This window comes from Molothrus ater, chromosome 1, assembly GCF_012460135.2.
Source record: "Molothrus ater isolate BHLD 08-10-18 breed brown headed cowbird chromosome 1, BPBGC_Mater_1.1, whole genome shotgun sequence".
Classification (NCBI taxonomy): Eukaryota; Metazoa; Chordata; class Aves; order Passeriformes; family Icteridae; genus Molothrus; species Molothrus ater.
Window position 1 is genome coordinate 141,953,228 of NC_050478.2, and position 14,921 is coordinate 141,968,148.

General features: G+C 41.0%; 1 protein-coding gene across 15 annotated transcripts in view; it reads right to left on the reverse strand.

Annotated features, from left to right (window-relative positions):
• The window catches only part of MTSS1 (MTSS I-BAR domain containing 1), a 124,502-nt gene that overhangs the window by 89,282 nt on the left and 20,299 nt on the right, over positions 1-14,921 (reverse strand). The window lies entirely within an intron of this gene.

Below are 14,921 nucleotides of genomic sequence, written 5' to 3' on the forward strand. Positions count from 1 at the left end.
AAAAGATTGAACATGCTGCACCTAATTGAATGCACTTACATTCATCCCTTGAGCCTGATGCAATTTCAACTCTTACACTTTCACAGACTTCTGGCTAACCAGCAAGGTGGCAGAAACTGGAGGAAAGCTATCTCCAGTTAATCTCCTGTTATTTTGTATTCTTGCTCTTATTTCTAGTTAAATAGCCTGCAAAAAAAATCTCCACAAAGCCTCACCACAGATGGCAGTTTGGCATTCTCCAGCCAAGCTCACACCTGCAGCTTCCATGACCGCTGCTGCAGCTGGGCTTTTTGTCTCCTCTCACTGACAAAAACTGCAAAAGCACAAGTGTTAAGTGACCCACTACTACAACCATCCATTTCATTAATAAACTAAGTCCACAGGAAATCAAGATGCAAGCCTTTACTCTTGGCTCTGCTCCCTCCAACACAGCTCTGCTTATTTCCCAGGAAGGGGTAACCTTCGGGCAGTTTGGGCATAGAATCATTTGCCACGGGGAAATTCCCATCCACAAGAGGAAGGAAAGAAAAAGCACACAAAAGTGACAGTTCTGAAGAGGATTTCAGCCACTAGCATCAGTGTGAGCTACAGGAGCCCTGTGCTGAACAGGTCATGAGCCCTGCAAGGGCAAAGGCAGATCTCTTCACAGCAGTTTCACCTGACCTCTCCAGCTAGCCACCCCCAAATGGGAGTCACCAGAATCTCCACAGCACTTTATTGTCTCCTGGCCATGACACTGCACTCCAGGCCATGGCTTGATGCAGTCCATGAGCACCAGGACAATCATGTTATAGAAGGTGGTATGTTTTCTTGCACACTCTGAGTTGAGGCAAGACCATCTCTCCCTCTCTGTCAATTTTATGCAAAACCCACAGATGACAGACACAACCAAACCCAAAGTCTGTATTTCCTTCAGAAATCCAAGCAAGACTTCTTATGGGTACCAGTGTGATTTAATTTTTTTCTACATATATATTTATACAAAGAAGATGCACCTAGAGCATTTTCCAGCACGCCTGCACTGCAGAAAGGCTGCCTGTTCCCACGGCTTCTGTGCTGCAGGGCCCCAGCCACGCTGTGTCCAGCACAAGGCTTGCAGCAGGCTTAGCCCTGACCAGCCCTCCAGAGATAATCAGGTTAGATGATCTAATAGTCCTCCTGGTCCTTAAAAAGAAAATGAGGTGAATCACTTTGATGCTTTGAAGCCCTGGTCCAGTTTCTCCCACAGACAGAGACCAGCCACTGCAAGATGAAACTCAAATCAAAGCCAAGTTTTACTTCTGTGGTCAGCAGCACAGACATATTTCAAAACCAAGGTGAAGCAGATGACCAGAGAAGAGAGATGAAGCCAGACAGGCTTCTCTGTAGGACAGGAAGGCATTCAGATGGCTAAGAAACAAAAGGGTAGGGAGACAGAGAGCCTGAGAGGCTTTCTGGCCAGATGCTTTCCATAAGTAAATCCTAAAATGGCAGCCACTGGTCCCCACTATTCATTCACTCCATCATTCTCACCAAAGAACAGTTCTCACATCAGGTGGACATAGTTTTGTCTCTTGTACAGGTAACTGAATAATCCTCTGATCTTGCTTCACCCTAATACTTTATACAAGATTGTTTTAAAAAAACCTCTGAATTGTGCAGTAGATGGCTATTAACAAGGACAACCCAAGAGGCTGTTTCCTAAGCTTAGAAGCTAGTTTTTCTCCAAGATTGACCTGTCCAGTTGTCCATACTAAAGCAGCTCACCGATATTTAAATTGTGCAAAGCCATCACTGTTTAGTGCTTTCACAGAAAGCTTCCCCAGCAGAATTAATTAGCTGATAAATTATATTGAGAACATATCCATCAAACCTAAGGATGCTGTTCCTCATGTTTGTGCCAAAGCAACTCTACTCCTACTCTTCCATCAGCATAAATGAGTTTAAAAATAGCCTTATAAGAATATTTAAATGGGTTTCATTATAGCTTAAACTAGTGAGAAGATTTTGACAACTATTCCTACAAAGCAAACTCCCTGTAGAACCTTTTTAAATATCCTAAAAGGAGTTGCAGCTCTACCTGCAGAATTGAAATCAAAAACAAGTTAAGAGAAAACAAAAGAGAGAGTAAGTTATTTCAAACAAAGTGTTCATTGCTGCATGGAGAAGTCTTTGTTCAAATATATTGCATGTAAGAAATCTTATTATTGTGTAATTAAGCCCTGAACTAATATGGCCAGGGAAGTGGAGCCTTAAAAACAAGGCTTACAGGATTGTCTAGTTTGACACCTTCTTTACGTGGCAGAAACAAGTTTGTCTGCCTTAATCCTTCCTCTGCAACCACTGAGAAAGGTCTGTATGTGCTACAAGAAGAGCACTGGAAGTTTTCAGGGATCAAGAAAAGAATAGCATAACTTCAGTTACACCGAATCCCATTCAACCAATCAATACTGCAACTTGCTCATCTCTTGTTATTACCAATCCTCTTGCAAAATGAGGCTGTTCTACACACATATTTCCCAATCATCCATCTTAATGCAAATATGCTGAAAATGTTGCAGGGAACATGCAGGGCCACAGTCAGAAAGGAAAATGCACAGAAACCCACAGAAGCTGAAAACAAAAAACCACAGGTGAGCCTCTTTCCAATAAAAACAAACAATGCCCTCTGCAAAGCACAACTAAATGTACCAGAGAGGGAAATCCAGACAGAGCCACGAAACACCAGAAAACAAGTGACCCCAGACATCCTTTTAAAAAGGAAAAGAAAGTGGGGGGAGTGTGAAACTCTAGCTGCCCCCTGGATCCTGTGAACAGTTATCCACCTATATCCACCTGTGCATTCTCAGTAATGCTTTGGGATAGTTCTGGGCATGCAAAGCAGCATATCTAGGATCCTAAATAACATTACTGAAGGAATTAGGTACCAGGAAATACAGACCCTCCATTTTTAATGCAGTCGCTCAGCAGGAATTACATGGCATCTCACCCAGATCTCCAAAGCACCATCTCACCCCCCAAGTAACCTGAACAATCTTTGCAGATCTTAACATCAAAAGAAATTCTCATTGCTATAGACAGGTCATACAAAATACATGTGCCTGACATCCAAGCCTTGGGGGTCACACTACCACTTTATACCTCCATCCAGGAGGATGTCAAAACCTCTACAATCCAGGATTATTCTTGGAAGTCTTTATTTTAGTCTCCCTTTAAACAGAACTAGATCTCCCTTTAACTAGGAATCATTGCAATTATGTAAATTGCTGTTATCATATTGCTTGCTTTTAAAAAAAAAAAAATCCTAAATTTTATAAATTATAAATTTTGTGCATCTAGTTACTGAAACTATTGTGTGAGGCAAAATATGTCATCACAAGACAAAGCTAAAGGAAGATATTCCTGTTTGCCTTGTGTCCCTTCAACCTTTCCTAACGGCTGGAAGCAGTGAATCAAAGGTAAAATGAACTGACTTGCCCCAGTTTGTTTCCATGCAACTTAAAGCTCCATCATCAATGTTTAATGTTTACTCCCATTGGTCACAAGAAGCTTTTTATATGCTGAATATGTTCCACCTAAGAGACCTTTTCTCTTAAGAAGTTATTCATACATCTTTCACTTTATAGGTACACCTAGAAGCACAAATTTTGAGTCCAGCTTCCTTTTTTGACCAAAAAAAAATCACACATGAAAATAAGTTGAAACCAAACAGACTAACTTGAAGTAAACAAAAGTTAAGCATTAACAAGAAAACATACATTGCTTTATCCATGATGATCACAACCTGAAAAACTGAACTCTAGAGAGGCTGAAATTCGGACCAATTTAAACAGATTAGGCAACAGTAAACATTGGAAACAAGGAGCTTTGGAAAGGATGTTGAATAGATGAATTTCTTAAACTGACCAAGCTTTAACCTTCATTAACCAGCCTAAGAGGACAGGACAGACTTCTTGCCACTTAGGCTCAAAAATCCCTTAGCAGTATTCACGATGAGCAGATGGGTGGTTCTTTGCTGTTCTGAAGGCATTAGCTTTTTGTCTGTGAGAGACCCCATTAACCCTACATAAACATAAAGCCTTAACAAGAAAGCTTCATTCTAACAACTACATTTGCTTTAAAATACTTAGACCTAAACTTCAAGCTTAATTACACTGTGCATAAAGTCACCCTAAAATAACATATCAACCAGTTTCTTCATTGTCTCTAGAGATGCACACAAGTTTAGTACTTTCACTCTAGCTGGGAATATACATGAACAAGGCTTTTTCTCCCACTCCTAATTTTGAAAGCCATGTTAAATTAGTAAGGTTGCCAACAAAGAAAACATGTTGTGAAGAACAAAGTCTCTGAAAGCAGGCAGCCACTTCAGACAGAACAGCTAAAACACTTGTGAAAGTGCAGCTTGAGAAAAATGGAGTTTATAGCTCTGAGTGAAGCCAGCCTCAAGCTTACAATGAAAGATTAAAATCTGTTCGTCTAAATCAATTATCCGTCCTGAGCACACATTGTGCACTTGAACCCAACAGTCTGGGGAGGGCTTTGCATTACAGTACACACTCAGTACAACACTCATTTCCCCAGCAGCAAGCTACATTTCAGCTTAATAGCTAAAACATTCCCTTGACTACATTCATAACCAAGGCTCCTGCCTCTGCAGCAGCTCCATAAGTTACACATGAACTCTTTACCTTTGAACCAAAGTGACTAACGCTCACACAGAGCTGCTATTCTCCATGCAACACAACCTAGATTTAAAATGGATACACAGTCACAACAGCATCCAACAGAAATGTGCTCTGCTGGACTCCAGTGATTTTGCAAACTAGCAAAAAATGAACAAGCATTGAAAACGGATAATCCATCACAATATGCACTTAAAGTATTTACTAAATTTACTTGGGATTTAATTTATTTATAACAACTCAACGTTCTGGACTTCCATCACTATATTGCATAAATGTAACCAAGTCTTACTCTAAGATTCTCATTTCAGCACTCTGCTTAGTACCTGCTTGAAAGAAAGGGAGATTTTTTAACTTTAACACAAGAACAAAGGTGAAGACGATTTCCCAGCACCATGAGTCATTATAGTCTTAAATAACAGTTTCCAATCCTAGTTCTCAAACTGTAATCTGGTCATATCTCAGTGCCAAATTCTCTCTGATTATTCGAATGCATCATTACTCTCTTGACGCAAATAGTTTAATCCAGTTATTTATTGGGGTTTTCAAAATCACTGTAATACTTTTACTATGGACTTGCAGACGTAAACAGTGAATATAAAAGATGACCTGTCTGAAAGGATTTTTTTTAAAGATAAAAACCCCTTGCTTCTTCATGGATATGTACTGGATGTCCCCTAAATATTCCCAGCACAACACACCCAGCTCCTCTTTGTCCACCATACAGTTCTTTCTCTCTACACTCACTTTCAGCATCCCTAAATACCAAATGAGTAAGAGGCTGCTCTGAGGGTGGCCAAATGAAGGCTCCCCTTGAGCTGGCTGAGCAAATGGCACTTCTTGTGTGTACACACGGCCATGTCCATAGGTACACAGGACATACAACTTCACCCTCTCCTCAGAGATGCTTGCTTCTGGGGAAGAGGGCTTGGAAGACAAGCATATCTAAAATATATCTCCTTTTCTAGCACAGCCAGGAAAAACAACCTTCAATCATAAAAAATGACATCTTCACACTTCAGACTATTTCATCAACGCCCCAAGTTTACTTCAGAGATCAGGCTTGATCTCATCATAATTTGGGGAACTTCTGCGGTTGGGAAAAAAGAGACCAAACCATTGCTGCTGCCTAAGTCCAGTTTCTGTACTTAGAGGACTTGTCTGGATAGCAAGCACTGCTCTGTATTGCTTTCTCACCTCCATCACATTATTCAAATTTTAAAAGTGAAGATAGAATAAATAGAAGAATCAGTTTCATTTTCATGCACCCGACCCCTGGACTAATTCTGGACTAACTGTAAATGGTGCAAATCAGACTTTGCATATTGCCCGGCACCCTGAAAGCCTACAGTCTCTACAAGCCAAGCTTTAACACTCCCACCTGCTGCTTAACCCTGCGAAATCAAATACATTAAGCAGGTGTGTCTGGGACTAAGTAAGGGCAGAAGATGGTCCTGCAGACAAAAACACATTAACAATGCTATTTATCATACTCAGCAGAACAAACACCAGCTCTGCTTCAAAACAGAGTAATGGCAATACCAATGGCTGTTACTCTTGGGAGAAAATGAACCCAGTTCCCAGGCATATCTTTCACTTCAGGGTGAGCTGAAGTGACTCCAGGACAAACACTCATTTATGTATTCTTCAGTGCTTCCATCTGGCAGCTCTGCCAAGGCAGGGGAGTGGTGTTAGAGAAAAAGACATCCCCCCTCCTCACCTCCAGCTCCATTTTGCAAAATGCCTATTTTTAGCCCTCAGTGTACACACCAAGGTGCACAGCACCACTGCTGTAGTAATGGCAGCCACAAACCTGCCTGCTTGCTTGTCATCCATCAGGTACTCGCACAGGGCTGCATTGAACTGCAGAACAGGCTCAAATACTGCTCCAAACTAAAGTCCCAGCCAGCTCCTTGATATTAGTTACTATAGAAACCAGTCCCTCGGCACAGGCGCTCACAGCAGGAAATCATGCAGATTTCAATTTTACATAGTAATAAATGCTGCGGGAGAGGAGAATTTCACAACAATTGCAGGAGCTGATTGTACAAACTCAGACCTCTTCTACCCCACGACACTGCAGATGAACGTGCCCACGCACACAATTGCCACTGCTCCTAGTTTTGAAGTGGTTTCCACAAAGCTTGAGTTGGGATGGATGCTGGAAAGGTGGCAGCATTTTTCAGTGGCTTCATTAGACTGGAAAACGTACTCATTTTTACATGCAAGAAGCCCATCTTGAAAACAATAAAACAAGCCCCAATTGCAAAGCAGTAGGAAGATTTAAGCATGTATGCAAGTACAGACAGTCCAAACGTTTTACAGGAAGTACTGTCAGGTCACAACCCAGGGCTTCTTTGGAAATAGCCCATCTTCCTTTCCTTCTCCACCCTGTCCAAAAAAACAACCTGAATAGAAGGCAGGTCACAGATAAATTTGTAGAAAAAAACTGTTGTAGAAAGCACAAAGACAAGAGGGAGGACTCTGAGCCCTGAAATGAAACAGTGAGGTAATATTATTCTAACTTTTCAGAAGTAGTTCTACAGGTTGGACTCCATCGTGCGTGGGGGTGGAAGAGGAAGACACACAGCACAATTCACTTCTTGTCCCAGGCAGAACTGAATTTTCTACTGAAATTCAACAAACAGCGGGGGGGACTCTTCCTCACCTTTCTAAATGAGCCTATAAGCCTGAACAGGGCAGGTTTTACTACATCAACCAGGGAAGAAAAGAGCAGGGAAGTGCTTCACTGAAAAAAACTAACATGAAGGGAGGAGGGAAGGGGTGAACAGCTTGCACAGCAACAGGGACAAACATTTGTGCTGGCAACAGCCGACAAATCATCAAGCAAACAGAAGGACAAGAAAATGAAGGAAGCTGGTCTATTTTTAAGCAAGACCTCATTATTACCATGAACATGCACTGCTTCCCAAGAAGCAGCAGGTATGCAAACATGAGATGAATCATATCACAGAGTAAATCACCTGGCAGCAGCACACTCGTTTGCATGGACACACACAGAGTGAACACATACGATCTACGGGCCTGACACCTACGAAAATGTGTGGAAGAGCATCCTTCTGGGAGGCAGCCTGATTTATGGAGAGCAAAAAAAAACCTGTTAGACAATGCAAATGTCACTGCTGCTTCAGAAAATGACTTTTGTTACTGCTTTTGTTAATGATTAGATGGAGTCCATTGTTATGGACGCTCCACTCACAATTAGTCTGCTGCAGCTTGTAATTTCACTTTTTGTATAGCTCCCTCATGTCATTAGAAACACACACAGTTTCTGTACAGCCAGAATAGGAATAGACTGAGGGAATTGGAGAAGACACCCCAAGTGAAAGCACACATTTTATATCACAGCCTTTGCACAAACTGCCTTGCTGATACAAAGGAACTTCACAAGTGGTTTTAGGACAGGTGGACTGGGCTGCAGTGAGGTGAACTGCAGGGCTCTGGTCACACTCACACCCCCAGGTCTGGAGAGTTTGCAAGAAGCCAGCTGACAGCACCAAATCTGATACTTCACCAACATATGTCTTCTAGGAAGCCACCACTGAGGTGACCAAGAAAAGGACAACCCCAAACCTGCATTTCCAGGCAGCTGTGAGGGACAAAGCACAAGGGCACAGAAGCTCAGCAACTGCTCCACAGCCTCCACAGATTGTTATGGGCAAGGTACATGAGGCAAGAAGCACTACCCTACTTCACAGAAAACTTGCTTAGTCTGAACTGATTTTCTAATTCTCTTCCCATGACACAGAACTTCCCTTTCTCTTGTATGGCAAATAAAAAAAGATACTAAATAAAACTCTATGAGAGCAGATCTTCAGCTACCTTTGTTACCCAGCTGGTGACAGATTAAAAATAAATAAGAGCTGCAACAACTCCCTTGTTGTGATTACTACAGGATTGTAACTATGTGCCAACTAGTAATTTATCACATCAAAAGGCTGCTTGAATTAGCCTGAAAGGGGATCTCCCACCACAGAAACGTGCTACACTGGGAAAATCAACCACCAACCAAAACCTCAGCCTCCACTTTCAAATCCACATCCCATCATCAAAAGGATGCTTTTGCATCTAAACTAATAAATCATCTGAAGGAAATCCTAAAGCCACTTACAGTTTATCCTCATTACTTCCCAAACTGGATGATTAAGACATTAAAAGTTTGGTTCTGTTGCCAAGACTGAGAAAATTCTTTACAGCTACAAAACCAGTATTTAGTTACTGAAGTGTAGGTGCTCTGTGTGAAGATGCCCACAGAGATATAAATTCATAATGTAGCTGGAAACAACAATCAATCCATCCATCCCAAGCCTGCAGAAAAACCAGGATCTGATATTCTACCCTCCTAAAAGCAACACAGCTGTATAAGTAAGGAGAAAGAACCACAACCAAGTGTATGAAAAATTAACTCTGAGCTGTTCCCCCTCCCCACACTCCCAATGATTTCCAATTCAGATGACAGTGAGCAGACTTACATTCAGTCATGTGAAAAAAGTCCAGCCACTGCTATCTTAACACACCAGCCCACTTCTTGGACAAGGTACTAAAGAAGTTTGTTTGCTTCTTCATCCCTCGCCCTTTTTTTTCCCCCGCTCATAGAAGCTGGTCTTGGATTCAAATTTTCTGTTTAGCACACACAATCACCTGGTGGCTTTACACCCTTTCCTAACAACATTTCAGTCTCTCAGCACCTCAGTAAGCTCAAAAAAATACTGGGTTGTAAGGCAAATGCAAACTCCACTCCTGTGTCACTCTCTGCACTTTACAAAGGGACATCTGACTATGTAAGTTATTATAGCAATTATCTTTCACTTTTGCCCTGAATATTACTCCTTAGGTAAGGATAAATCAGCACAAATGTTGTCAATGACCCTGAGCTAGATTTTGTCTTGACCTCAAGGAAAAAAATAAGGCATAAATAAGTAAGATTTTTTTAAGCTGCAGTGCCTGCACTTCTCCAAAGAAAAGACAATGGCAATGTTTTACCTGCAGTGCAGCCCTTTCCAGCCCTAAGTATAAAATCATTAATAACCAAACCATTTCTTTTGTGTTTGAGCATTTTAGATGTTCAACCCATTTTGTCTGCTCCAGACAAAGGGGCTCACATCAGAAGCAGAGTTCTCAGGACGACACACATGGTGACAAACACGGACTGACATTTGCTACTGGTCTAGAGAGAGGTGAGAACACAGAAACAGTGAGTAACACAACATGGCCTTGTGATTTGTAGTTTTAGCTGTTGTTAAGCAGAATATCCAAGTCCCATTTCTCCAAACACAACAGATATGTAATATGCATCCAGCTTCAAAATTATCTGCCAGTGATTCTGATTTTGGTCCTGCATTTTGCAACATCTTCATGAAAACATAATGGAAGACTGAATGGCTCATTTTAATACTTTTCTTCCTGATTATTTTATATATGAATATCCACAAAGGAAAAGTCTGGACTGTATTATTTTTCTTCAAAGACTCCACAGGAGAATAAGTACTTATGACAGTCGTATCTTATCTGACAGGAAGCTCAAACAAAGGTTTTGCTATTTGAGTATGAATATCTGAAATTAAAGAGGAGTCAGACGAAGGAATGGGACAATGAGAATGCCTTTCCTCTTGTGACCAGCTTTGTTTTCACTCTGAAATTAGGCACAGATCACCATCACATCTCCCCAGTCCATAGCCAGGAGCAAACCAGTCCATTTCAGAAATGTTATACAGCTGTATGTCTATTGCTGTAGATTGTGATGTCTTTCTCCTCCCCAGCCTTCACTTCTGTTCCATCTTTTTTTTTTTCCCCTCATGGAAATAAATAAATCAATAGAAAACACCCTTCAGTACTGTCCATTACATTTTGCTGTAGCACCAAGACCCTACCCTACCTTGGCTCACACTCTGCCATCTTTGCAGTGAGCTCCTGGTTCAGGATGCCTAAGCACACTCACTTGGGAGCTCACAGATAATTCCAGCCCTGCAACACTTTGTGCAGCTTGGCACCTTGGGAAACCACTTCAGTACATACAATATAGATCCTGGCCAAAATAACAATGGATCACCCAGACTAAGGGTGTCTGAAGGGGTACTTACACACTACCTGGAACAACATGGATGCAGAGTCTGTCCAGGAACACCAATCTGCAGCAAAGGTACTATTTTAAGCAGCCTTATTAAACATGAAGAGCAGTCACTGAGTAGTGCCACAGAAGAGCTACCTGACATAGACACTCACAAATATTAATCAAATTTAATAAGTAAAAGTGTTAAACCATATTTACATTTTTGTGTGCTGTTGAAATTTAATGAGGCCTGAAAAAAGTGCAGGCACTTTAATGTAGCACTTCTTCCACACTGATATATCCGACCCCTTGAAAGGGTAACATTAAAATTACTGTGCTGATTTTGGTCCCTGCTGCTGCTGCATGCCATGCAGACACAGACTGAGTTTTGCTTCCAAATCTACTCAGTGCCCCTTGGTAGCTGGCTGACTACCCACAATGTCCTCCCTGATCTCAAAACCCTCAGTCCAGCAGAAAGGGTCTCCTGCTCAAGTGGAATGTCCTGCAACACTGCATTGCCTTAAAATCCTCTCAGACACCTGTAAAATGAAAGAGATGGAAAACATACTAGATGTCAGAATTACCAAAGGCAGGGAAAACATACCTCTAGTAGCACTTGCCAAGAGGGAACTTCAAACAGCATTACAATGCATGGAATCCAGCTGGCCAGAGAAAGCTGTGTGATACACTGACACCCCTTGAAGTGATTTAACTAATCTGCTAATATCAAGCACACCTATGTATATGCAAAACCCTTCAATATGAATGAAAAACAAAAAACCACAAGACTTGAGTATCAGCTGCCTCATTAACAATCTCACTTTGAAGATCAATTTTAAGCTTGAGTAAATCAAAGCTTTTTGATCATCTTTCCATAAATTTTAATTTACACCTGTGCAGGTAGGCAAGATTGGGGCAAGGTTTTATTGGGAAGCTGCTGATGGTGAATTAAGTGGATATATAAGAAGTGTGCATATCTTCACATTAATCTCCCTCATAACACAAGGAGGATAGTCACTTTTCACACCTACTTTTTCAAGTTCCTGAGCTCTAGTACTTATCTACAAAGGACATTCAAATGCAGCAGAGGCAGAAGAAGACTAGCATACAAAAAGCAAAGCAATTTACACACGTCCTTTTACAAACTGTTGAAAGCCAACTTGAACATATATCACATATAAACACAGTATTTGTGATGCACAGTTCTTGTCTTCATAAGGGAATATATTTTTATTGCACAAATAATCAGGTAAACAGAAATTAAATTATATTAGATTTAAATGTCTTCCATGCTTCAGTTAGAATTGATGCAGGTAAAAACATTCAGAATCTCAAATATTGAAAGAAATAAGCCATGTTAAAAAAGCCTGAACGAAAACTCATGAGCACACATCTCCCCAAAAGGAAACTTCACTTTTAAGGTATTCAAGAGTTATTATTACACTATTTAAGGAATATTAAGGATTTAAAGGTACCCTGAAGCACCTCATTCATTTAATATTTTGTAAGCATTCTCTTTAATAATCATAGTGAGAGATAATACAGATTCACTGCAGACTACCAAGTTCTGCTGGGCTGTATGCCAAACAGATGCAGCTTGAACAACAAAAACTGCTACATAGATGTCTCTATTTTGTCAGAGCTCAAAAATCAAAACATCTGAAGGAATTTTGTTTTCAAAAATCTCTGATGCCAGCAAAAACAGCACACACTGCTATACAGCTAGCATTACTTTACATTAGCAACATAACTTAACAATCTCCCCCACTCAAATGATGATTCTCAGATGACCAGACCCACAGAAATCTAACATTTTGGTGATACATGCATCAGAATTAATTTCCCTGTGTTTTCCCTTGTCAGGCTAAAATCAAAGCATTGAACCAAGGAAAGTAAACTGAGGAAAAAAGAGATAACTTTGGGTTGATGCACATCAAAATGGAGAGACAGCAAAGGGGGAAGCAAAAGCTGAAAGGAGCTGGTTGGGAATTAATTTGTGTATTGAGTCACCACAAAACATCAGGTACTTCATGTTCAGGGCTTTTCCTACTTCAGAAGCTACCAAGAGAAAAAAATACAGCAAAGTACAGGTTATCTGACTCATCCAATCAGGTTTGACCACAGGCAGAGCTCCAGTTATGCCTTCTGAGCTCCAGATGGGAACGTGAAGATTAACATTGCTACCACTGCAGGATTAGAAGGAAGTAAATGGCTTGGAGAGAACAATGCACCAGAAGAGCAAAGACAGTGCTTGGGAACAGCAGTAATGGCACACAAGGTAAGGCTACCAGTTGGAACAGGGACTGGCAATGATGGAAATAAGCTCTCATTCTTGAACACTTGGTGACTGAAAGGAGAGTGTCTCCCCTTGCATGTGTATGCACATGTATATCCAGGCAAACACTTTTTCTTCTTTCAAAGCTAATGCTGCTGCAAACAGATTAAAGAGTAGCCAGAGTTCTTCTGTTGACTGATAAAACACTTTCATCGGCTAGATCAATGAGTCTTAAAATAACAGGCCACTTTCTGTAGAACTACAAGCAATTACAAATTAAAGGCAGCACCAGCTTCACAACACTTCAGTCATCCTACAAGGAACTAACACTGTCCCTCCAGAGCAGGCACCTGCTCCAGCATTTCCATACACAGTTAGTTCCCAGAAGAAGCATTTGGCTCATGCAATGATAAACCAGCCTCATGATGTAAAATATACCAACCTCCCTGCCTTTGTCATGGGAAGTGCTACTCAAGTCTCATTTATCCCCAGCAGCTGAACATGACTTGGTCTCACTTTGGTTAATCTGTTAACTGTAAACTTTGGTTTATCTGTTAACCCTCTAAACAGGGTGGAACACAGCCAGATGTTTGATTAGACGATCAGATACATAATTTTACATACTGGGTAAGTAACAGGGAAAATTTAAGAAAGGATTTTTCACTTTAGGTAACCACTCAAAGGGAAAACTGAGAACCTGCTAAAATTCCCATATCAGAGAAAAAAATATTAAGTTTTTCTGTTTCAGTTTTGGAATAGAATTCCTTAAACTGATGGCAAAATATGTTTTTATTGAACTGTGCCCTCATAAGCCACAGGGATTTTTGCCATCACCTTCCATGGGGACAGGTGTTTATCCTTGTCCACAGCAAGGTAGAATGATCAGTATTTGTTAAAGGAGCAAGGTGCAACCTCAGAGATAAACTTGAATGGGCACAAATGGAACTTGGGTTGGGTGGCAGATCACAACCAGCAGCTAACTTGGAGTTTTGATTCAATGCCCAGAACATCACTTCCTAAAAATAAAACCAAAATTCCCTTCTATCCTTTCAGTCAGAAAAGGCAGAAGACAGAACAGAGGAGCTATACAAATTTGGCATGCCTGGATTCACAGAGCTCCTTTTGTAAAGGATGTGTTCGAAGAGATAAGAGACAAGACACGACACAGCAGAAAGTGCAAAATAGCCTTCAAAAACCCACACAAGCCATTTTTGTTTGAGAGTGGGAAAAGTTTCAGTCATTCTGGTATCTCAATGAAAGTCCTATAAGCCTGCCAGCATAGCTAGAAGACAAGTCTCGAGGATTTTGGTCACTGACTTTGTTTCCCCTTGGGGAGAACAGAAGAAAGAGAACATGCTTGAAGGAAGGACATGTTAGAAATCCAAGTGAAGTTCTTCCTTAGTTTATTCCACTTTCAGTCATGTTTATTATTTTATGTGAGTAGATTACCTCTAATTTACAGTAGGTATGCATATAATGAGGATCTTCTTATCAGAATGTAAATATTAGCTTTAGACAGGAAAAAGAAGTATTTTTCCCTCTTGTCATTCTGACTTGGAACTCACTCCAGCAGCTGCCACTCCTCCTGTAAGCCAGAGGTAAAGGAAGTCTGACTGAGCTTGCACTCTGCTAATGGGAATGAACACCCTTCATGTCAGCAATATTACCTTTTTACTCTCCAAGTCAAATGCCAATAGCACATTAGGACTTTAAAAAATGCTACAAAACCTTTAGGGTTAGAGGTGACCAAGAGCTGCTCCCTCAGCAGTGATTTATCTGCACTCTGGATTTACTCTTCAGCAGCAGTCCAAGGACAGTGACCATGGGGAATGCCCTACACCACTGCAGGGACATCTGCACATGATGCCTTGGTCACTGGGCATCCAGCATCAGAGAGAAGCAGCCTTTTGTC